The sequence below is a fragment of the Equus przewalskii genome, chromosome 7, assembly GCF_037783145.1.
Source record: "Equus przewalskii isolate Varuska chromosome 7, EquPr2, whole genome shotgun sequence".
NCBI lineage: Eukaryota > Metazoa > Chordata > Mammalia > Perissodactyla > Equidae > Equus > Equus przewalskii.
This window is the reverse complement of record NC_091837.1, coordinates 83,674,607-83,698,829: the sequence shown is the minus strand read 5'-3', so window position 1 is coordinate 83,698,829 and position 24,223 is coordinate 83,674,607. Positions and strand designations below refer to the sequence as shown.

At 36.2% G+C, this 24,223-nt stretch overlaps 1 long non-coding RNA gene across 2 annotated transcripts in view; it reads left to right on the top strand.

Moving 5' to 3' along the window:
• The first annotated feature begins 9,526 nt into the window (after positions 1-9,526).
• LOC103548876 (uncharacterized) overlaps positions 9,527-24,223 on the top strand; it is a 125,824-nt gene continuing 111,127 nt past the window's right edge. Inside the window, exon 1 of one of the 2 annotated variants that reach the window (XR_011542088.1) lies at positions 9,527-9,690. This is a non-coding gene — a long non-coding RNA (uncharacterized lncRNA). The remainder of the gene's footprint in view (positions 9,691-24,223) is intronic. The other variant, XR_011542087.1, reaches the window with a different exon arrangement.

Sequence of the window (24,223 nt, the reverse complement as noted above, 5' to 3'; positions counted from 1 at the left end):
TTAAAAGAACGGAAGGAAGTCTACCGACTTTCCGGGTTAGCGGAGCTGGGAGGCGCTTTCCCGCCGCGGAGCACTTGAGCCTGAGCAGGGAGTTGAGTCGGAGGGACTCTAGATAGAGAAAGAGAACCGAGAAGACATGCAGAAGAGTTGTTATTTTTCTTTCTATTCACTGTGCTCCCCAAATCTTAGGCTTTTTTTGACATTCCTCGTTTTGGGAAAATTTCAACTCTCCTCTGTTCACATACTGTCTTTCCCCTAATTTCTATGTTCTCTTCTGAATGCCCAATTAAAGGGTTAGAGAATTCTCTTTCTAACCCATGTTTCACTAAAACACTTTCATATTTTCTCGTTTCCTCACTTTCGGCCATACATTAATCGCCCCTTGAAGGGAAGGACCCGCGGGCGACTACGGCTTCTCGTCCCCTCAGGCAGTTTTCTTGCGCAGACTCAAACTGCAAACTCTGACTCCCCGGCCCTGTGCAGCGGGGGCTCTCTCTGCTCAGCTTTGAAGCTTGCGGCTGCTGCTTTATTGTGGTCCCCTGGTGATCTCCCCTGGGCCTGCAGAGTTTAGTGCTGAAGGATAGGCAGTTTATACTCAGAATTGTGCACTCTGCAGCTCCCAGTCCTGGGGGTTTCGCTCAGCTAAATTTCCAGCTATTCTGCCAACCGCAATGTTTGTCACCTAACACCTCAAGCCGGTAAGTGTTCTCCATTCTGCTGGGTAAGCTGCATGTAGGCTGATGAATGCATACAGAAAAAAAAACGAAGAACATCTCAGTCAAGTTATGTCCTTAGAGGATAGAATCTTCTTGTGGTTTGGCCTGCTTTTGTCCCGGGAGTCTACCGGATGATGACAGTTTAGCTGTCAGCCGGGATTTGGGGGGAGTTTGTATTAGTGTCTCATCTCTTCTTCAGCTGACTTGTTCAAGGCTATAAGTGCAGCACCTAGAACAGATACCTGGTGGCCTATACTACACACTGAGTATTTGTTGACTGACTGGTTGGTCCTTGTCGATACAATGCAAAAGTTTGTCGGAAAAAAAAAAACAACAACAGTGCTCTCATTTAGTAGATATTAGTGTTATATATGAAATTTGAAGAAGCTTTAATGGAAATGCTACAAAAAGAGAGTGTTTTCAACAGACCAGAAGTAGTAACCTGTTTCACAATTCCTAGGAATCATTTGATTAGAAGATTGTTATAAGAGCAGGCACATTACACAATTAATAGTTATCCTTTATAAATGCCATCATAGATGAGCTAAAGAATATGTTCTCCTTGCAGAAAACAAAAACACTCTTGAAAAACTGCTAATAAATGGATTGCTCTGTAATTGAGACACTTATATCAACTTTTAGTCTGTTGTGCTATATCCAACTCTTAGTTATTTAACTAAGAATTAGATATGACAGATGATGAGTATGTGATATTGTACAGTTGTTTTTGTTAATATCACCTGGTAATTCTACTAGTACAGAGACTTTCCTTACAACTAAATTATATAAAATATTGGGTTAGAGAATTGGATGAACTTTTAGGTCAGTGAGACAACAAAGCAAAGTAAGTTTGCATGTTTAGTATTTATTTATAAGCAATAATTGGAGAGTAATTATTTCTGAATCACAGATTTATTAAATTCCACAAGGGTTAATTTCATGCTTATTCTAATACTTTATTTAAGTGCTTAGGATAACATAATTGATTCACAACGTATGAAGGACAGAACAAATTGGAATTAACATATAAAGAGTCACTACTGATTACGTATCAATCCAAGCAAAGGTGCAACAACTTTAAAATGCCTATGGTTTTGCTTATAAATACTTTCTTATTCAGGAACTCAAAAAACTAAAGTTATAGAGTACAAAATCAACAGACAAAAATCAGTTGCATTTCTATACGCGAACAAGGAAATAGCAGAAAGAGAAATCAAGAATGCAATCCCATGTACAATCACAACAAAAAGAACAAAATACCTAGGAATAAACTCAACCAAAGAGGTAAAAGGCCTACAAGCTGAAAACTACTAAACATTGCTGAAAGAAATGGAAGACGTAAAGAAATAGAAAGATATTTTATGCTCATGGATTGGAAGAATTAACATGGTGAAAATGTCCATACTTCCTAAAGCAATCTACAAATTCTATGCAATCCCTATCAAAGTCCCAATGACATTTTTAAAAGAAACAGAACAAAGAATCCTAGAATTTATATGGAACAACGAAAGACTCTGAATAGCCAAAGCAATCCTGAGAAAAAAGAACAAAGCTGGTGGTAACACACTCCCTGATTTCAAAATATACTACAAAGCTACAGTAATCAAAACAGCATGGTACTCATGCAAAAACAGACACGTAGATTAATGGAACAAGATCAAGAGCGCAGAAATAAATTCACACATTAATGGACAGCTGAGCCAAGAACATGCAATGGAGAAAGGAAAGTCTCTTCAATAGGTGGTGTTGGGAAAAATGGACAGCCACATGCAAAAGAATGAAAGTAGACCATTATTTTACACCATTCACAAACATCAACTCAAAATGGGTTAAAGATTTGAAGGTAAGACCAGAAACCATACAACTCCTGGAAGAAAATATAGGCAGTATGCTCTTCAACACCAGTCTTAGCAGTATCTTTTTGAATATCGTGTCTCCCCAGGCAGGTGAAACAAAAGAAAAAATAAACAAATGGGACTAAATCAAGCTAAAAAGCTTCTGCACAGCAAAGGAAACCATCAACAAAACAAATAGACAACCTAGCAATTGGGAGAAGATATTTGCAAATCATATATCTGATAAGGCGTTAATATCCAAAATATATAAAAACTCATACAACCCAACAACAAAAAAGCAAACAACTTGATTTTAAAAATGGGCAGAGGATCTGAACAGACATTTATATAGATGACCAACAGGCACATGAAAAGATGTTCAATGTCGCTAAGTATTAGGGAAATGCAAATCAAAACTACAGTGAGATATCACCTCATACCCGTCAGAATGGCTATTATTAAAAAGATAAGAAATAAAAGGGTTGGAAAAGATGTAGAGAAAAGGGAACCCTCATACACTGCTGATGGGAATGTAAACTAGTGCAGCTACTATGGAAAACAGTACGGAGATTCCTCAAAAAATTAAGTCTAGGACTACCATATGATCCAGCTATTCCACTTCTGAGTATTTATCCAAAGAACATGAAAACACTAATTCAAAAACGTATATGCACCCTATGTTTATTGCAGCATCATTCACAATAGCGAAGACTTGGAAATAAGCTAATTGCCCATCAACAGGTAAATGGATAAAAAGATGTGGTATATATAAATATACACACAATGGAATACTACTCAGCCATAAAAAAGATGAAATCTTGGCATTTACAACAACGTGGATGGAGCTTGAGGGCATTATGCTAAGTGAAATAAGTCAGATGGAGAAATCCAAATACTGTATGATTTCATTCATATGTGGAAGATTAAATAACAATAGCAACAAACAAACACATAGACACAGAGAATACATTGATGGTTGCCAGAAGGGAAGCTGAGAGACCAAAAGACACATGGGATAAAAGGACACATGTGTACCATGACAGATAGTAATTAGTCTTTGGGTGGTGAACATCATGTAGTCTACACAGAGATCAAAATATAATGATTTACACTTGAAATTTATATAATGTCATAAACCAATGTTATCTCAATAAAAAAATAAAATTATATATGTTATCTACAATATATATCAAGTTTTATTTTATAGGCATATTTTACTTACATATTATATATGTACATGTGTGTATATTTATATATACACATTCTTTTTTCAATGAGAAAACAAGAGCTAATAGAACTATTCAAAATATTAAGAGACCCCAGGTAAAACCAACTAATTTTCCTAAGTCATGTTGTTTAGAATTTCCAAATGATTTTTTCAAGTTTCTTGATCATTTTGTTCAATTCAAATGGCAACAGCAGCATAATGGGTATTGCATTAAAACCTCAGTTTTTAAAATTCACCATCTCTTTGACCCAGTAAAAGCATCTTAATTTTTCTGAATTTCAGGTTCTGATTTATTAACAAGGACAAATGTCAGTCTCCTCATGCACTTGTGAGAATCAATTACATTCATTTTTGTAAAGTACCCAACAGTAGGTGCAGCCCATAGTGAGCACTGAGAAATATTTTCATTTGAATCAATATGTATTTTATTGTCTCACAAAGTTATTCACATATTAAAAAAAATTCTCAAAAGTTCTAAACCTAACAAGAGTTAAACCTAAGTCAGTTGGCAAAGCCTTTTACTGAAAACACAGGTGGCAGAGGAGTAATTAACATCAACAACTTGTGTTGCTCCAGATTGTAAAGCTGGAAGATTACTTACATGTACATTGGTATGAAAATAACTTGGTTTACAATGGTGAAATACAGGAAAGCAAAACATGGCTCAGATGAGAATTTATAAATGACCCATTTATAAATTCAAAGGATGAAGCATCCAAACCAACAAGAGTGCTTGGTCCTTCTATAAATAAATTTGGTAATCTAGGTCAACAGAGTTGTCTCCTGGCTCAGTCCTGCTCAGTAAATTCCGTGGCAGGCCTTGGGAGAAAGGGAGTCAGTGTTAGTGCACTGCATCTGCCTTCTGTTTTTCAGCCTCTCTTGTGACTCATCCAACAACCATGCATCCTTCCTCCTTAATCCTCTTCCATGACTACTCAAACCCACATGCTTTGACCCAAGGCTTTTAACTGACTCTTATTTACCATTTTCTCTAACTCCATATTGAATAAAACGGTTCCCCAGGACACAGTTTGATCCCATGTATTATCTTCAGTTTAATGCTTGACGAATAAAAACTCTTTACTTTCACTCTTTTTTTTTCTTTTACAACTTATATATTGTGTCTCTTTGAGAAAAAAACTACTGAAATTTGTTGCATTTCATCAGTATTATGTAATATAATTTTATTTTCCAAATCTTAAGAACTAGGTAGAATCCTATAATAGGAAAACTTTTCTGGTATACTATGATGATTGTTATAAAAAATGACAAATATTTAATGAATAGAATATTTCTTAAATTCTATATGAAATGTCATGATGCATGAGAATAAATTATTGATTGATTCATTTCCATTGTTACTGTCTATAGAGTCAATAGACATATGAAAATACAAAGTTTATGTTAACAGAATTTATGTGAGTTTGTGTGATAATAAATGAAATAGAATGTTGCTAAAAATATTTTCAAAAATAACTAGAAACTCTCACCAAAATATTAGGAGCATAAGAGGCCAATTCACTTTTCTGAGTGGCTTTCATTGGGTATTGTAGAATGAGAGCCTGAGACAAGGATTGAGATGAATATGATTTATTGAAGTGTGGCAAATTGTCCAGTCCACATATGTTCTTTCAGAACCTTGTCTGCATCTCCTCTCGAGAGTTGAAATCAGTTTCCCTTCCTCTTGAACCTGGGTGAGCATGGGACTGCTCCAAACAAGAATATGGTAGAGGTAATGCTATGTGACTTCTGTAACTAAGAAGTCACATAAGGATAGAGTTTCTGCCTGTCTCTCTCTCTTGTGACTCCTGCCTTCCAAGTATTTGAGTTAACATGTAAGAATTGTGCCTATCCTGAAGACACCATGCTGGAGGGATCATGCAAAGGGACATAGAGGTAGTTAGAGATGTCAAAAGACCTCTCTGTTCCAGCTTGCAACTATTTGAGTTTAGCCAATATCAGCACAAATCAGCCTTCAAATGATTTTACCCACCCGACTTACAGATTAATAGAACAGATAAAAGCTGTCCCCACCAAGCCATACCCAAATTTCAATTTGTGAGCAACATAAATGTTGTTATTCTAAAGCCACTCAGTTTGAGGAAGCTTATAACACAGTATTGGAAAATGAAGCTTGCTCTTCCAGCAAAGAAGATGAAAGGGAGTGAGGGACTGGAAAATGGCTGAGCAGGAATGCAATCTCAGTTTTTGTCTAGTCTTAGGCTGATCTAAATGAAATGATGACTCTGGAGTCTAAATTGCACTGCAAAATTGTCCCACCTTGAGGTAAAGAAGCTAGCCTTTTTACTCCTGTAAGAGTTCGTCATTGGCTGTAGGATACCAGATGTGGAAGACTTTTCAGATGAGATGGTCTTAGCTGGTCAAGGGAAATACTTTGTAGAAGGGGGTTCCCTGAGCAATGGGCAGCCGATGGTAACAGAAGCTGGGGGGCCTGGGTTGATGTTAAACGCATCTATTACCCTAGCACCAACTTGAGATAACTGTCAATGACCCTAAGTAACAGTGGTTTAAGAGCTAGCGCATGGAAATAAAATACCAAAATGTAACAACAGGGCACAGTGAAAAGAGAACAGCATCACAAGACCAAGATTTGAGACTTGGCTTTACTCTTAAGCTTGTATAGTTCACACAAGCTCTCTTTTCTTCATTCATTAAACATCTATTTAGCATCAGTATCTGGCCCAGAATTTCCATCCATGATATAGCTTATATATTCAACTACTTATTTGACACAACTACTTGAGAAAACTTCAAGTACTTTTAAACGGAACATGCTCAAAACAGTCGTTGAATTCACGAGCTTTGACTGAAAACCTAGTCCTTTTTCACTGTTCTGTATTTCCAGTTGTACACGTCAGAAATATGAGATATCCTTGACACTTCTCTCTCTGCCCCCAGTTTCACTAAGTTCTGTCTTCTTAAGTACCTCTCAAATAATTCTCATAGTTCCTTCTCTACTACTTAATCCCATTTTATTCTCTCTCATCTGAAGTACTTCAATAGGTTCTTAAATTGTTTCCTAGGTGTTCACTTATGTACTCTCAAATCTGGTCATATTTCCATCATGTTTAAAACCCTGAAAAGATGCCCTGTTAATCTTTTGTGCATAACCATAATCTTTGGCATGGTCTGCAATGGGCACTCTTGCATCTTGTGTCAGGACCTGCTTCCCATTCTGTGAGCCTACCATACATCTGTCTGCATTTTCTCCAAAACCAAAGTATTCACCTAGAAATTCTCTTTGCAAATTTATTTCCTATTCATGCTTCAAATATTGAATCAGTGCTCAATGTTCTCTTTCCCTTCGACGTGGATTAGGTCAAAGCACCATGTTATATATGGCACCATGTACATATCAAAGTTGCAAGCTTAATAATCTAATTGTAACTATTTGATTGGATTAAAAAAACAATGAGAACAGGAACCAAGTTCACTTTTGTTTCCCAGTGTATCTCCAGCATTTAATACTGTTTCTGGCAAATGCTAAATATACAATAAATATTTGTCAAATGAATCAATCAGTGAAAATGAGATAACATTTTCTGACTTCAGAAAATTGTACCTGTGGCTAATTCACTCTTCTTTGAGAAAATTAAGACCACTTGCCTTCACTGAGCAATCATTTTATGTTCAGAAAATCCTATTAGTTACACATGTACTTATGCTTTTTCATGTGCAAATGGAGAAAATAGAGTACAAATGCTTTGCAATATAAGTTTCTTCTTTCAGAAGTGGATGCAAATGCTTTAATGTCGTGAATTCTGAAAACATTACACATTAATATTTGAAAGTTCTTAGTAATGTCAGGAATAATTATCGAGTAATCCGTAAAAGCATGTAATTACTTTGTGCTGACATGCACTTGTAATGTAATTGCTTGTGGGGGATGAATACTTGAGCACATAAAAAACTTAAATTACAGAACACCGGTTAAAAAAAAGACACAAAGGCTATTCGTTCTATGCCAAATTAATAAAAAAATCATAAAAAGAGGAAAGAAGAAGAGTGAGAAAGGTAAGATAGTGAAGACAAAAGTACGAAAAAAAATAAGGGAAAGAACAGCCAAAAAAAGAAAAAAAAGCTATTTGTAAGTTCTCAGAATCTACCCATTTTGAACCTCAATACGAGGCTGGGCTAGTTTCCCCTTCCTTTTTTCATTTTTTTTTTTTTTTTTTTTTTTTGAGGAAGGTTAGCCCTGAGCTAACATCTGCTGCCAAATCTCCTCTTTTTGCTGAGGAAGACTGGCCCTGAGCTAACATCCATGCCCATCTTCCTCCACTTTATATATGGGATGCCTACCACAGCATGGCTTGATGAGTGATGCCGTGTCCGTACCCAAGATTGGAACCAACAAACCGACCCCTGGCCACCGAAGTGGAACATGTGCACTTAACCGCTGTGCCACTGGGCCAGCCCCCCTTTTTTGTTTTTGAAAAAATATAATAAAGATATGGCAAATGAGAGTGGAATTATGGTCTTCCTGGATCTTTTTCAAATATGTATAGGTATAACATATAGTATTATTTTCTCATACATTTTGAAAAACTAAAATGATATATAATGAAAAAGGCAAACATCACAGCACAATCCAGTCACCTTCTAAATAGGTTAAAAGAATTTGGCCTGTTGTAAGTCTTAGTTCAAGTGAGCTATTGTAAACGGCTCAGTACATCAGTAACCCAGGATTTATACTGGCCCATCCATCATGGAAGGTGTGATGAGGCAGCAGGATCCTACTCCAGGGCCTCATTTTTTCTAATTTTGGAAGGCAGTAGGATGATCTCCTTTCTTCATATTGAATGTCCATGATACTTGTTTAAATTAGGAAATGTGATGTGTACTCAACAAGTGAAAATAGATAGCAAGCCAGCATCTTTTAAAGAAAAATCTATTTGAGAGCCAACCATGATAGCCTAGTGGTTAAAGTTCAGCTCACTCCACTTCTGAAGCCTGGGTTTGGTTCCTAGGTGTGGAACCACACCATTTGTCTGTCAGTAGACATGCTGTGGCAGTGGCTCACAGAGAAGAACCAGAAGAAGTTACAGCTATACAGAACTAGATACTGGGGCTTTAAGGGAGGTCAGGGTTGGGGGAGCAGAAAAAAAGAGGAAGACTGGTAGCAGGTGTTAGCTTAGGGCAAATCTTCCCCTAGAAGAAAAAGCCTATTTGAAAATTAAGAGAGAATTCTGGCCTCTTTTCTTAAATACATTCCTATATCTCTCTAGTTTGTCAGTACTTAAATCTCAAATCAGTAATTAACGTAAAATGATTTTTACCTAAGCCTAATAATCACAGCTGAGTTTCATTTTGTTTAACTGGACAGTAGAAAATGGAGATGCTATAGAACCAAGGTTTATCTTCTTTGATGTTAATCTGGATTTCAGTAATGGTTACAAATTTTTCCCAAATGTTCTACACTTGCAGTAAATTGGAACGGTCTAGGCTAGGAAAGAACATATTTTAGAGGCTCACTCCTGGCTGTAGAGCTGCATTCAAAATAATGCGGTGGGATGAATCTTGTGCCAGCAGGTTATGGCCAGATCCCAGTGCTTTCAATGTCTTAAAATGCAAAGGTCAAAAATTGAATGAAACCATGTATTAGCCAGGGTTCATCCGAGAAGTAGAGCCAACAGGATGTGTGAATGTGTGTGTATATATATATAGAGAGAGAGAGAGAAATTTATTTTAAGGAATTGGCTCATGTGATTGTGGAGGTCAGCAAGTCCAAATTCTGCAGGGCAGGCGGACAGGCTGGAGACCCAGGGAAGAGCTGACATCGCAGCCCAAGTCTGAATGCAGTCTGGAAGCTGAATCTCCTCTTGCTAGCACCTCTTTCTCTTTTCACATAAGACTTTCAACTGATGGCGGAGACCCAACCACATTACGGAAGGTAACCTGCTGGACTCAGATGTTTACTTTGAACGTTAATCTCACGTAAAAGATACCTTCACACTAATATCCAGGCTGGTGTTTAACCTAATATCTCGGTATCATGGCCTAGCCAAGTTGACGTATAAATTAACCATCACAAACCATACTCCTTAAATTTTCAGGAAGAGAAAAACAACATGCTAAGTTATATGCATTTTAATCACAGCCTAGGGAGAAAGGTGTGGCATTTAAGGCAATGAATAGGTTACTATCTCAAATAAATCCTTTGATATTTAATGTTCTTGCTGGAGATACTCCACAGCTACACATGCAGAAAGAGAAATAACATAAAAATGAAAACTGACTGCTTATCAAATAAATTTTGTGTTAGAGATATCCACCACTGACAGTAAAATTTGCTTTGTTTTAATGAGTCCTGGGTAGGGAGGAGTAAGCTATAAAGGGTGAGGGAAATGATTTAAAAATTAAAAGGAATAATATGACCAACATACATACCCATGCCAGCCATATTTAATAACTGTTGTACAGGCTTTATGCTTTAGGATTTAATATTTAAAATATGTACAGGAAGAGCTGAAGTCCCCTTTGAGACTCAATCCTCTCTAGAACTCCCATGGCAGAGTGAACCACTATCGTGTTTGGCCAGATTGTTTTAGTCTATTTCCTGTATTTTATATTCATGCATATTTTTTCTTTGATAATACATTGTTGTGATTTATAAAGTTATAATTTTTCATTAAAACTGCATCCATAGTTTCATAATAAATGAAGAGACTTGGCACTGTATAGAAAAGATATCTACTGGTCTCATAATTAAAACAAATAGGCTAGTTTTCATAATTATTCTTAAGTAATCGTTTATCATACATTGAGTTCATAGACTACATTGCTACCACTCGTGGAGAAGTAATACACTAGGCCATTCATGGGCACTGTAACCAAAATATAAATATGAATATTTCATTGTTTGAGAATAGAAAAGGAAATATGCATTGATCTTCATGGTGAAATTGTAAAATAAATAAATTATGGAGAAGAAGCAGACTCTAATGCCAACAAAAAGGTAATTCATTTTCTTGATTATTTTTGAATTTTATTTTCAATCACAGGTGCTTAACCTAGAGACTGTAAGAAAATAAGAGAAAATAAGAATGGCTAGTAGAAAGATGGATAAAATACGTAAATAAACGTAGGACAAATAAAGTAGTAAAAAATTGTAATTCTGTTCATTCATATATTTAAAAACGTTTAAAGCAGTAATGTTTTTGAGTATAATAATTGCAAAAAGTTAGAATTAACCATTTTCTTCTTCTTGTATTGTTGCGATAAATCTATCTCACCAGATCGATTGTTTTAATGTGAAATTTTAATATAATTTCAAAACACAAAATCTTAACATTTTTCAGCAATCATAACTTTCTATACTTACTGTCTTGAGTTATAGAAGGCCTCTGAAGACGGTGTGGTAGAGTATATTGGAGAGGAATGGGGAATGTCATCGCATAGTTTATGATGTATATGGTGTGATGTGGTACAGAGGGAGACAGCATACTCTATACCAGCTGGCCTGGGTGTAAATTCCAGCATTGCCACTTCCTAGTTGTGTGTATTTCATCAAATTACATAGTCTTTATATGTCTCAGTTTCTCCATCTGTAATATGGGAATAATAATAGTAATACCTGGTAAAGGTGAGAATAAAATTAATACACTTGGAGTGCTTAAAATAGTACTTGGCACAAGGTTAAGTCCTATAAAGTGTCAGCTACTAACATTCTAAGAGTAACACCACTAATATTTCTGCTATTTTTTTCCAAATTAGGTACGCATTCCCCAGGCTGGCACTGAAGTCCATCCACAGTGTGGCTCCAGCCTAATCTTTTAGACATGTGTATTATAAATATGCCTGTAAATAAATGAATGTTTGGTGGCTTTTATAGTAACACATGCTTGAATTGCCATCAAAGCATCAAATTACAGTTTCAGAATTTACAAACTCTATAGGAATTTGCTGCCTAGGCTGAAAATCCTTCTAAATTATCACCTGATTATCCATTTTGAAAACACAGTTAATAATACTAATATTTAATAGTATTTTGGGAAAAAGTTTAATATGATGAAAGAGATACAGATACTTTCTTGTTGAATCAAACCCACACAATGATCAAGCTTAACTCACATAGTATTTCATACCTCACGAAACGTAAACAGTAAAAACATGTGTAGTTGCACCGCTGCTCCCCCCATGGCATCAGTTCCGTTTACAGCGGCAGGGATAGCAAGAGCTTTCCCTTCTGCAGGTCAGACCTCACTCTGCATGGCAGTATGGGGCTGCACCAACGGCTGTGCAAGCTGAAACTGTGCGAAGTGACCTTAATAGTCAATGGGAAGTATATGATTGTTCAGTGACCTTAAACATTTCGTCAAAACATTAAATATTCTCTTGTTGGTGGTTATAAATACATAGGAAAATGGAAAAAAATGGTCAAAATAATGTTTACTTTGTACACTGAAATGTAAAATATTAGAATATTGAGGACTAGAGTGTTTTATTCTTTGTAAAATCTTATCATGACAAAGTAAACAGCTCTTGCTTCCTTCTCATCATGTAACTTACATCAGGAGAGAACTCCTCTGGATAATTTAAACATTTTTAATATTCCATTTTGTGACACTCTTCTAGCTTGCTGGTGTTGCATCTTTGGCTATTCTTTTAGTGATTACCCTACAGATTAGAATATACATCCTTGATTTAGTAAAGTCTAATACAATTTAGTTCTATTAGAATTTTCCAGAAAATACAGTGGTTTCAGAACAATTTAACTCCATTAGTACCCTCTCAGGAACAAAAAGAGTGAAATAGTTTTCATATATAATTCCTATATTCAATCAAGCATTACCAAGCTTAGCAGGAAATGAGACTACATGACAGAAAACAGGATAAAAGACAGACCATATGGAAACCCATTGGAGTTTCAATTATCAGAATTATCAGGGACAGTTCTTAACATGTATGTTGCTTATATATGCCAGAAATTAGATGACGCAATAAGGAATTACATCAGAAAACTCTGTACTATGAAAAATATCAGATGGAAATTCTAAACTTGAATAAGGCAATAAATGAAACTTGGAGCTGACTAGATGGATCTAAAAGTATTTTAAAATAGAAGAGCAAATTCATGAACTGGAAGATCAGTGCCAAGTTGAGTTTATTCCAGCAACACAAATTCGGTATACCATTCAAGAATCAAATACTGTAATTTGCCACATTGATAGAATAAAGGAAAACTATGTATTTCAATACATTAAAAAAATTCATCCAGGTATCCATTCTTGGGTATAAATCAGCAAATTAAGAATGGAAGAAAATGTGTTCAATATTATAAACAAGATGCATCTGGGAAATAAAATAAAATTACAACAGGATAATTCAGTTGGCCTTTGCCCCCGTCTCTATTTGGCAACATCGTTTGGCTTAGTACCCAAGCCTGCTCTCTTTTACCCTCTCTGCCCATAACTGAAGCCCAGTTAGCATGAGTCCTTTGTGCTGCAGTCTCAAATGCTCCACCTGGTGTCTACTTGAAGATAGAAACTTGTGTTTGTGTGAAAACACACACACACACAACTGTGCTTATATGTAGATTCTCTTGGCAACCCTCATCTTTCCAAACCTTATGTCTTTTTTATCAATTATTCTGAGCTCAGAGGTAGCTGGAAAAGATGTGATTTATCATACCTAAATTCAAGTACAAAATACGTCTATGAACTTAGGAAAGATAATTTTCTTAAATATCAAAATTTTAAAAGTAAAGCAGTGATTCCTTTGACTACATCCAAATCGAAAACTTTCTGTGTAAACAAAGAAATAAAAACCAAAGTTATGAATACAAACTATTTATGGGACAAAGCATTAATATCTAGAAAAATGTAAAGAATGCCTACGAATCAATGAGGAAAACAACCAACCAAATAAGAAAATTGGCTAAGAACAATAATAAAGAATTCACCCCCCAAAAAGTATATGAAGGAAAAATAAGTCCCTTTAGAAACAATGAAATATTATTTCTCAGTCATCATTCTGGGAAAAATTCAAAAGTTTGTCCTTATCAATTATTGATGAGGATGTTGGGGAATGGGCAGCCTCATACATTGCTAGTGACAGACTAAATGGATCACCCCTTGGCAACGCAATTTGGGTTTACATAAAATTGAAAATATATAAACCTGCTAACTGAAAATACCCTGTTTCTCCTTGAGCAAATTGCATAACCTTTTGTCTTACTTTTTTATTTGTAGAACAGTAATAATACTGGCACCTGTCATACAAACATTAAGAGGATAAAATGAGTAATCACATGCAAAGCACTTGAAATATGATACTATTATTTTTATCCTTATAAAATAGGGGAAATTCTAATACATATGCACATGGAGACATTTACGAGTAAACACTGCAGCATTGTCTGTAAAACGATTGAGCATTATCTAATTATCTATCAACAGGATAGTAATGCAAAGGAGCTATAGTCTCATTATTTAAATATTTCTAGACACAGTTCAACAAAAAGTACAGAATTTAATTATATATACCTATATAAATGTACCGTAAAAGTGCATTGAAGCCTAAATCGCATGAATTTCTTTATGGCATGAATTGTCTTTATTGGTAAAAAGGCAGGGAAATCCTTGTTCAGTATGACACCATCAATGACAAAAACTGGAAGAGTAAGGAGATTGATTTTATTCAGGCTGCTGCAATGAGGAGGGCGCCCCAGATCCTAAGATCAGAGTGTCTGGCAGGATGGTTTGTCATAGGCTTTTCCAGGGGAGAGTAGACAAGTCAGAGATGGGATGATTTACAGTTGGGATTATTATGCAAGTAGGAGAAGTCTCAGCCAGCTGGACAGGACATGTTTTCTCTGTGTTTAGTTTCAGGGGGACAAACAATTTTAAATTTAGCTGATAATCATTAGACAGGATGAGAAGTAGGCTGGGGAAGTAGGTTCAGGCAGTGGGGGAGGAGCGTGTCTGCCCTTGTCAATATTGTTTGTGTAAAATTTTTATAGTATTCAAATAATACCATAAAGTGTGTATGCACACACCACACACGCACACTCACACACACCACTTAAAACTGCAAGTGAAATAAGAAAGAAAAGACTGATGATCTTACATAAAATTTATAACGAATGTCTCTGGGGCAGGGGAAAAGAGAGTTTCTTGCATTACATGTCAAAGGGAGCTTCAGCTTCTATTTACTTCCTTAAAAATTAAAATAGAAAGTGTTTAGGACAGAATCTTAACATCTGTGGGTTTTTATTTTTCTGACTGGTGAGAATATGAGTATCACTGTAGTATTATTTTCAAGAGATAAAGGAAAATATGTGGAAATAAAAGAAAGGGAAATGAAAGTCAAGAAGAAGAAAAAAAAAAGAACAGAGAGACAAGGATGAGCTCAAGAATGTCAAAATTGCTAAAATGTTATATAAAAGAGAACCGGAATGTCTCTGCTTTGGTGCCATAAAGAGCATTGAAATTGATGGTGAAAGTAAAGGTGACAGAAGTCAGAGTGGAGTGCATCAAGGAATGGGTAAATTAGGAAATGGAGACACAGCAAGGAATGTTTGAGAAAAAAAAGCACAAAGAGAAAGGTGATTTTTCAAAAATATGTACGTGGACTCAAGGAATATCTTTTTGCTTTGTTTGGCTTTTGTGTTATTTTCATAATGAGAAATAATACAGCAGTATTTCTCAACTCTGGCTCAGTGTCTTTGTTGGCCTAAGTTCCTTGGCTGTGACTTTCACAAGTGTGTTTTAGCTTTTTTCTCCCTTATATGAGACAGGAGGGCTAGAGGGGACTAGAGTCAAAGAAATGCCCTCTCCCAGATGGGGTAAGGCTCTGATGAAGTATTTTCCCTTGGAGGGCATGCCTTAGTTATGGAGAAGACTCTGGGTTTATTTCACAGTGGTTACTCTTCCTGTCCCCCTGCCACAGCTACCAGGGTGTCTCTCTTGGCTCTTCACCATGGGAACTTAGTGGGGCTCCTGAAGGTGAAACCTATGAAAATGTGAGACTCTCTTTAAGACTTAAGACTATGGCCCCGGGATTTTCTTGTTCTGACGTTAGTCTACAGTCAGCCTCCAGCAATTTGTCAAAATTAATATGTGAGTGTTCCCACTAGTATATGGCCCAGTGGCTTCTGCTCCAAGTAAGCTGATCTTGGCTCTGATTCTCTGGATGTGCCTATCTATCCAGATTTGAGGGTGGTGGTTTACCCTGTGACCTCAGTTTTCAGATAGGTTCAAGAAAGTTTGTTGATTTTCAACTTGTTTGACTTTTTTCTTCTGGTAAGGACAGGAGAGAAGACTTCAGCTCTTTCGATGGTAGGCCTTTAGATGGACTCTTATCATCTCAATAACATAAGTAAATCTGAGCCCTGGTTTCATTAGAAGTGGAAAGTACCCTCTATTTATGAGATTTAAGAGAAATGATCAAATGATTTTTAATAATTTGGCCTGATGACTGAAACTTTAACCATTACATAGAATACTTTAATGAAAAATTGCTTCAAGAAAGCCAGGGTTCAATGGCAGAGTCCCAGAGATGAAAAAACTGATAAATTGTTTTGTTATAAAAATCTAGCAAGACATAGGTTCAGTTCCCGGATCTGAGCAATTTCTCTGTGCCTCAGTTTGTACAGGTTTGTAAGGGTTCAGTACTTAGTGCCCATTTTATGGGAGGTATTCATTTACTTGCAGTGGGCATTTTTTGGCTGTATATTATGTACCAAATGCTGTTTAGGCACTTCTAGTGTACAAAACAGGCAAAACTCTCTGCCATCGTGGAGCTTACATTCTCATGAGAAGATGGATAAAAACAAGAAAAATAAGTAAAATATATAGTATGCTGGAACATGTAAGCTCCAAGGTGGAAAAATGTAAGAAATGCAAACCTGTAGAACGTAATTTTAGATAGCTTCACCAGGAAAGGGCTCCCCAAAAAGATAACGTTGGAGTCAAAGCCTGAAGAAGGTGAGGGACTCAATCATGTACATCACTGCGAAAAGTATTCCAGGCAAAGGGAAGGGCAAGTGCAGAGGCTCTGAGGCAGGAACGCCTCAGTATGTTAAAGAGAGACAGCTAGGAAACCAGTGTCACTGGAGAGGAGTGTAAAAGGATGAGAAGTCAGAGAAGAAAAGCAGGATGGGGAAAGAAACTGGTTGTCTACCACAGATTATGTCTGGTCTTGTAGATCATTTTAATATTTCAAGGACTATAGTTTTGAATCTGAGTAAGATTTAAATCCAGTGGAGAGCTTTGATAAAAAAACTGACATAAGTTGACTTTAGTTTCAATGAAATCAGTCCGCCAGGCTGTGCCTGAATGAGAAGCAAAGAATTGAGAGAATTTAAAAGAAGCTTGTGCATTTCTTCCAGGTGTGTTGCTAGGTATTTATCACAAAATAAAGAGAGCTGTGTTTTACATCAAAAGCCATCATGGCCTTGACAAACGGTGAAGCTAGTAAACTCCAGGACTAATGACATTTGATTGGAAGAAAATGCCAGAAAGGGCAGCAGCACAGATCAGAGGCAGATACAGCAGCCAGCAGTCAATGTCCTGGGGGTTCAAGGAGCAGCATGATGACCTGGGGCTGGGGTTAGAGGTCAGCAAAGGAGAAGAGGGGGCCATGGAAAGGGAAGTAGAGTATTACAAAAGGAAAAGGTAATTAACTTGGAGTTTTGCTACAATTTCACTCTGACAACAGCTATCGTATTTTGATTCTAGTGCAATACCTTAGAGTTATCCAGGCACTTTTATACAACATTAACTTTTTCTTACCTGCTACCTAAAATATAGTTGCCTTGCTATTTAGTCTGCAGGTTCTTTAGCTTGTTTACTTGACTAATATATAATTTTTATTTATTCCCTAGCCCACTTTCTCAACCTCTTCATAGAAATACTTCTTTCAGACACACTAAAATGTGACCTCATTTTCTGATAACTATGCCTCTCGTGTGTATCATAGCACAAACTGTTTAGTAATTCAAGAATGATATATTTTATTCTTGCTGACTATAACTTTAATTTTCTATGGTGATCAATAAAAACAATATAAATTCCTTTAGGAAATGTGTCCCTGGGAGAGGATAGAAACATAAGTGAAACATGAAACTGACGAGAAATGAGAATCCAATAAACATTTGCACATTAACTTGAGAGCACTTTGCAGCTTGTTGCTGCATTTCTCTAAATTAGGATTTGATATAGAGAGGTTTTATGAGAGATTTTCTCCTGTAAGAACATTATTAAAGTTATTCACACTACATCTGAAGTCCTAGATTATTGAGAATCATCATCTCTGTCAAAGCGAGTATTAACTAATTGGCAACAGGGGAACAGAAGGTGTGGAAAAACACACAAGGTATTAGAAGTAATTTGTTTTTTGAAAGCAGTTGTTGACAGTTTGACATTACATTCAGTTAACACTTCTGGGGACTTTTGAAAGTATTCTCCCTGCCAGGCACAACACAAGTTCTATGCTTTCATAAGCCTTACAAATAGACATTCCATTTGGATTTTCTTTCCATGCATTTGAATTGAAAATGCAAACCACTTCTTGCTGGCTTTGCCAGATGCTATATCAACATTTTTAACAGCTGCAATGTCCTCTAGATACAGATTTAACATTTCACCTTTCAAAATGACAATTATTTTCAATATTTCAAATTTCTCTTTCGTTAGAAAGAAAGATCCCAGAGTAAAGCTGAAAATCTGTCCTGGATAAATTCTGGAAAGGAGAAAAGCTTAAGCAGTTGACAATAAGCACCATGAATGAAGGCTATATTTCTTCTTATAGAAAATAATCGACCTTTTCCAACATCACACATTTTAATATAATTTCAGCAGGTCCTCGGCTGGATGGTGGCAACGTTTTCTATAAAATTTTTGTAGCTGAATTCTGACTTTTAGGTTTCAAGCTGGACTTCACTGGAATATTTTAGAGGTTATAAAAAAGCTTTCAATACTTTTACCTCCCTGTTCCCATGACCACAACTACCCTAGCAACTTGATTTCTAAAACCTGAAATGACTTAAGAATGGCAATCTTTTTCATAATTAGAGATAATTTGGAACTGTAAAGTATCCATTGGCCTGATTTTACATTAAAAATGATTCTGATTATTTTCTTTAAGCAAGCAACTTTTAGTAAATGGAAGAAGGAACCTGAGAGCCTAAAAGGAAAGAACACTGTAGAAGTACAAATAGAAATCAGGGAGAGGAAACAAAGGTTAGCTGAAATGAATGATACGATAGAGGTCATCAAAGGAGAACTAGCCTTATTTTACCCCCATCTTGTGAGGCATGCTTCTTCCCTCATCTGCCCAGCAAGGCACCATATTTGTTGCACATATCAGTTTAGATAAATGTGGTCCGTAGACAGGTGAATGTGTACAAAATATCTACGTATATAATTTGTCCTTTAAAAGTTAACAGAAAAACATCCTTTGAAATGACAAATTCATCTCAGTCAATAGTAATTATTCTTACATATAAACACATAAAAACAAAGATGTAGATTTAATTGTGGTGTGAATGTGATGTTAGATTCAATTTATCCTCACTAAATGACTGTGGGAAATAACAGAAAGGAATAAAGTGTGTTTATCTCCCCAAATGCTGGCTGTAACCTCTGCCTTGTTTTGTGACATCAATAAATAATTTTTCCAAGAGACAAAGCAACTTTTCCAAGTGTCTTCCAAGAGACACTTTTTTGCATCAGAGCTTAAAAACCAAATAACCATCAACTAACCCTTAAGAGCAAGGAACTAGGTAATCTATCCCACACCTAGGGCTGAGCTACTACAAGGCTATGCTCTAGTAGTAAGGAGGGGTCAGAGAGAAGCTGCTTCCTTAGGAGCTATAGTTTGCCTTTGTGACATATTAATGGCCCAGAAAACTGCTAATCTTGAAATTCAACATGAGTCCCATACTATCAGCACTCATAGGCATGTGGTGAAAGTAAACAAATTTTCCCTCTGGAGTAATAGAATATTATCCTAGGACTCATGTTCTTTGTATCTATTTTTCTTAAATACAATGTCTAGCATAAAATCAAGATAATCAGGAACAGGTAGACACATGGTATGATTAAGAACCAAGAAATAAACAAAAAACACCAGAGTTAAAAACAAACTCAAAAACTTCAGCAATTAACCAGAAATTCTAAAATTAGTGTGGCAGATATGAAGAAAAATAAAATAGAAATTTTATAAGAGGAAAATGCAATAACAAATCAAGACATCAATAGATAAGTTTAGTAGCAGCTGATGAGAGACTTAATAAATTTGATGACAAGTCAGCAGAAACTCCGCAAAGTGACAGAGAAAAGAGATGGAGAGAGAAGAGATGATATGGAATAAATATCAGTACTTAAATGGATTCCTAGGAAAAGGATAGCAAAAACAGGGCAGAAACAATATTCAAGTGCTACAGTATGCAGATTAAAGACACCAATTCTCAAATGCAACAATCCCAATATATTCAATGAAGGATAATAGAAATTTATAACTTACAAAACTTCGGAAAGCCAAATACAAAGACAATATCTTTAAAATAAGCCCCACCAAAACCAAATTATCTTCAAAGAATTGAAAGTATAAAGTTGTCATCTCAGTTCCATCTCAATGGAAGTCAAAAGACAGCCTGTGCTTGATAACAAATAAACCCAAATTCTTTGCAGAGTAAACCGATAAAATTTTATTTCTTGCTCACATCTCTGTTTAGTGAAGTCTAGACGGATCTCCCCCATCTCGTACTCCTGCCACCTGGGATGTGTGGCCAGAACAAAGAGGGTAGAAGGATTCTGAAAACTATATCGTAAAGTACCTCACTTCACTTCCACTTATATCACATTGGCCAAACCCAGGTTGATGGCCATACCTAACTACAAAAGAGTCTGAGAAGTGTGGAAGACCATGTTATTTAGTAATTCCTGGCAATCTCTCTCCTTGACAAAAAATTCTCTTTTGCTAACATCCCACAATGAGAATCCAATTAACCTTGTCTTAGAGAAAGACAACACAAAGTCACTCCCAATCACTGAATTCTGCTCAAAATCCAGGATATATAAATAATGTGCAGTCCTAGCTTCAAAAAAATGAAATAATTGAATAAAACAGCAGTGATGTTTCCATAGCATTTGTTGTAATTCTACAGATAATACATTGAAAATTTTTTCTGCTATGGTAGTGGGAAGGAGAGAGATGGGCTGGTAATATTACTCTGTTCTTGCCTGTTTCTTTATATACCTATTTATTCTGTGTTATGTAAATTACTTCTCATGTCTTATGATTTTATACCACATCTGACGGGGATATTTGAGAGTATGCCCTTTTGAGGAAGCCATACATCTTTCTTAGCCATCTCCTGCCCGTGGCAGGAAGGGTTCCTAAAGGATGTATAAAGCTAAAGTTTCAGGGGCTCTTAAAAAAAATCTAGGCTTGTAGTCTCTTTGGCAATATGATTCTTTCAAAATATACATTGACTCTGATGTTTACGAGTATTTGATTCCATGTGCTAGTAACAACATCTAAAGTGTTCTCTTCAATCATATTTGGAAATATGCTTCATTTATGTTTTTCTTCTGTCTATCTGTCTGTCTCTATCTTCTCTCTGTCCCTCTTTGTCTCTCTCTCTGTTTCTCCTTAGTGCAGGCTACCCCAGCTTATCATTCTCATCTTTACCCTGAGTTATTTTATCCAACTGGGTAACTTTGTTGGTTACAACATTCTAATTATGTCCAAATATTTTCTCTGAGTCACCTTATTCAGCTGAGTAGTTTTGCTCAGCCTTTGTCTTCCAAAGTCTATTTAAATATTATCTATTTTGTTTTGGGATTTCCAAGACTTTAAAGTCTCGATAATTAGGGCTGTCTATACTCCTATTCATTTTTTGGCTCGTAATCTGGTCCAAGTCTCTGTAAATCTCTCTTTCAGTCCCTTCATAAGGGCAGTCAAAGAAGCCAGCATGCAGTGCCAACAGTTAGTTTTATAGTGTCTTCCTCTGGAGTTTCAGCTGAGTGGGCACCATCAATGTTACTGCAAGGGGCAGGTTAATTGAACATTTTGCCACACCATGACATGGGTCTCCAGTTTATCAAACACTACTAGATTTTCCAGTCTCCTCTCTGGACAGAGAATATGTGATATGTCTCCTCTCTTAGGCACTTATAATTAGTGTCTTTTCTCTTCTTTGTCCAAGATCACAGAATAAACCTAAATCTCTAGGTTGGGTTTACTTTCCTCAAATCAGTAACTTCATCTGGAGAGGAAAATATAGCCACGTTTGCCTGGAAAGTGGTCTTCCAGTGAGATGCTCTGTACATATGGAATTTCAGTATCAAAACACTTGAAATGAAGAAGCCAAGAGATATTAAGAATCGTTCAAAATCCAGTGGCTAGATTACCAATTCCACAACCTCTTCATTTACCAAATTTTTTGCATATTCTGATTCTTTACCAAGAGATCAAAGTCTTTTCAATCATTTTACACTTTAACCAAAGTTGAACTGATCAGAAGGAAGGATTGAGTTGTAGAATATAAGAGGAACTTATGCCGCTTCTTCCACAAGCAGAAAAGTTATTTCCACAGTTCTCAAAGTAAAAATTGAGTCTCACCCCTAGGCACATGGTGAGCAATCAGTAAATTCTAGCTGATTTTTTTTTTTTTTTTTTTAAAGATTTTTTTTTTTTATTTTTTCCTTTTTCTCCCCAAAGCCCCCTGGTACATAGTTGTGTATTCTTCGTTGTGGGTTCCTCTAGTTGTGGCATGTGGGACGCTGCCTCAGCATGGTCTGACGAGCAGTGCCATGTCCGCGCCCAGGATTCGAACCGACGAAACACTGGGCCGCCTGCAGCGGAGCGCGCGAACTTAACCACTCGGCCACGGGGCCAGCCCTCTAGCTGATTTTTTTAAGAAAAAGAAAGACACATTGCTTGTTTAAAGCCCATGTATAAAACTAAGCCATCTGTGCAGGTTTATTGTTCCCTGCAGTGAGAGCACTATCAGGAATTGCTGAAGAGATGGTTGTTTAAATATAAACATTGAAGGCCACTGCATCCAAATACTGGAGTGTGTTTGCATGTAAACTGATTAATACGTATTTAATTTATGCTCCATAGTAAATTAGAACTACCATTAGGACACACTTCACTGAACTGAAAATCAAGAGAAAAGCTGTAACATTCATTTCAGAGACCAAGTTCTATTTCAAAAATGTTTAAATAGATAGTTGTGCATTTAAAATGTGAACTCTTTCCATGTAAGTGAAACAAAATAAACTTCACTGAGACCCACTTAATGACTTATTTAGAAATCTGTTCAAGTTACTGATACCTCTGCCAACATCTATAATAGATCAGCACCCAGAATAACAATGCTTTAAGTAAATATTAATAAACATGTCATCCTTTATCTCCAAAAAGTAGATGCCTTTTTATATTTAAAATGTTGCATGTTTATTTATGAATCCCCAAATAAGCAATAAAATAGAATTAACCTTCCAGGAACATCTCTGAAAGTTTTAGATGTTGCGTTTCCATTCTTGATGGAACTAGTCATTTATCTGAGAAGAAAAATATCATTTATCAGAGAAAGCTTCTTGCATTTATTAAAGAAGAATGAATAAAATCAACAAAATTTGATAGCTGAACTTCAATCGGCTTTCTGCTGACGCGGGAATTCTGCTAGCCTCTGTGTAATGAGAACAATCTGGATGCTTGACTTGAACATATTATAGGACAGATTTTCTAGAAGATGGATGAGAGTTTTTTCCTTACGAGTTTTATTACCAAAGAAATGCCAAACTTATGTAGATATTTCACCACTGGATTAGCCTATCACATAGAAGCTTGCTTATAGCCTCCATGCCAGAGGCTTTGCCTGTATGGAATGAGTAGACACTGAAACATCATAGATGAGTCAGAAAAGCAGAAAAATATTAGAAACAATTTAGTCCAAACCCTTTCTTTTCAAAAGGAAAAGTGGAGCCTAGTTAGATAAATTCCCCAAACCTCATAATTAGCAGCAGAACTGAGACAGGTGTGACAGCGGCACTCCAACATCCACGTAGTTAGGGGCTTGCACATCAGATAACTGTAGGGAATCTTGTCTCCTACATCTACTTCCAAAACTACCTGCTTATGACACAGCAATGTTATTAGAATATGTATAATAATTCTACCCAAATATAAGCTGACAATACTCACCATTAGTTGATCAATAAAACGTCAAGAAGTATGAATGTAAGAGGTATTGAATTCCTAAAAGCATGACTCAGTTACACATTCTTTCTGTTAAAAAGTCCCATGTTGATATTATTGACCTTTAAGCATCAATTTTCAGAGATATTTGATGGGTAAATAGAAAATCCATTTGGTATATGATTCAATGAATGAAACCTCTGTCAACTAAAGAGTTATTTTGTGAAGCATGGCACATTTCAATGACTGAGTGAGACCCTCGTTCTGCT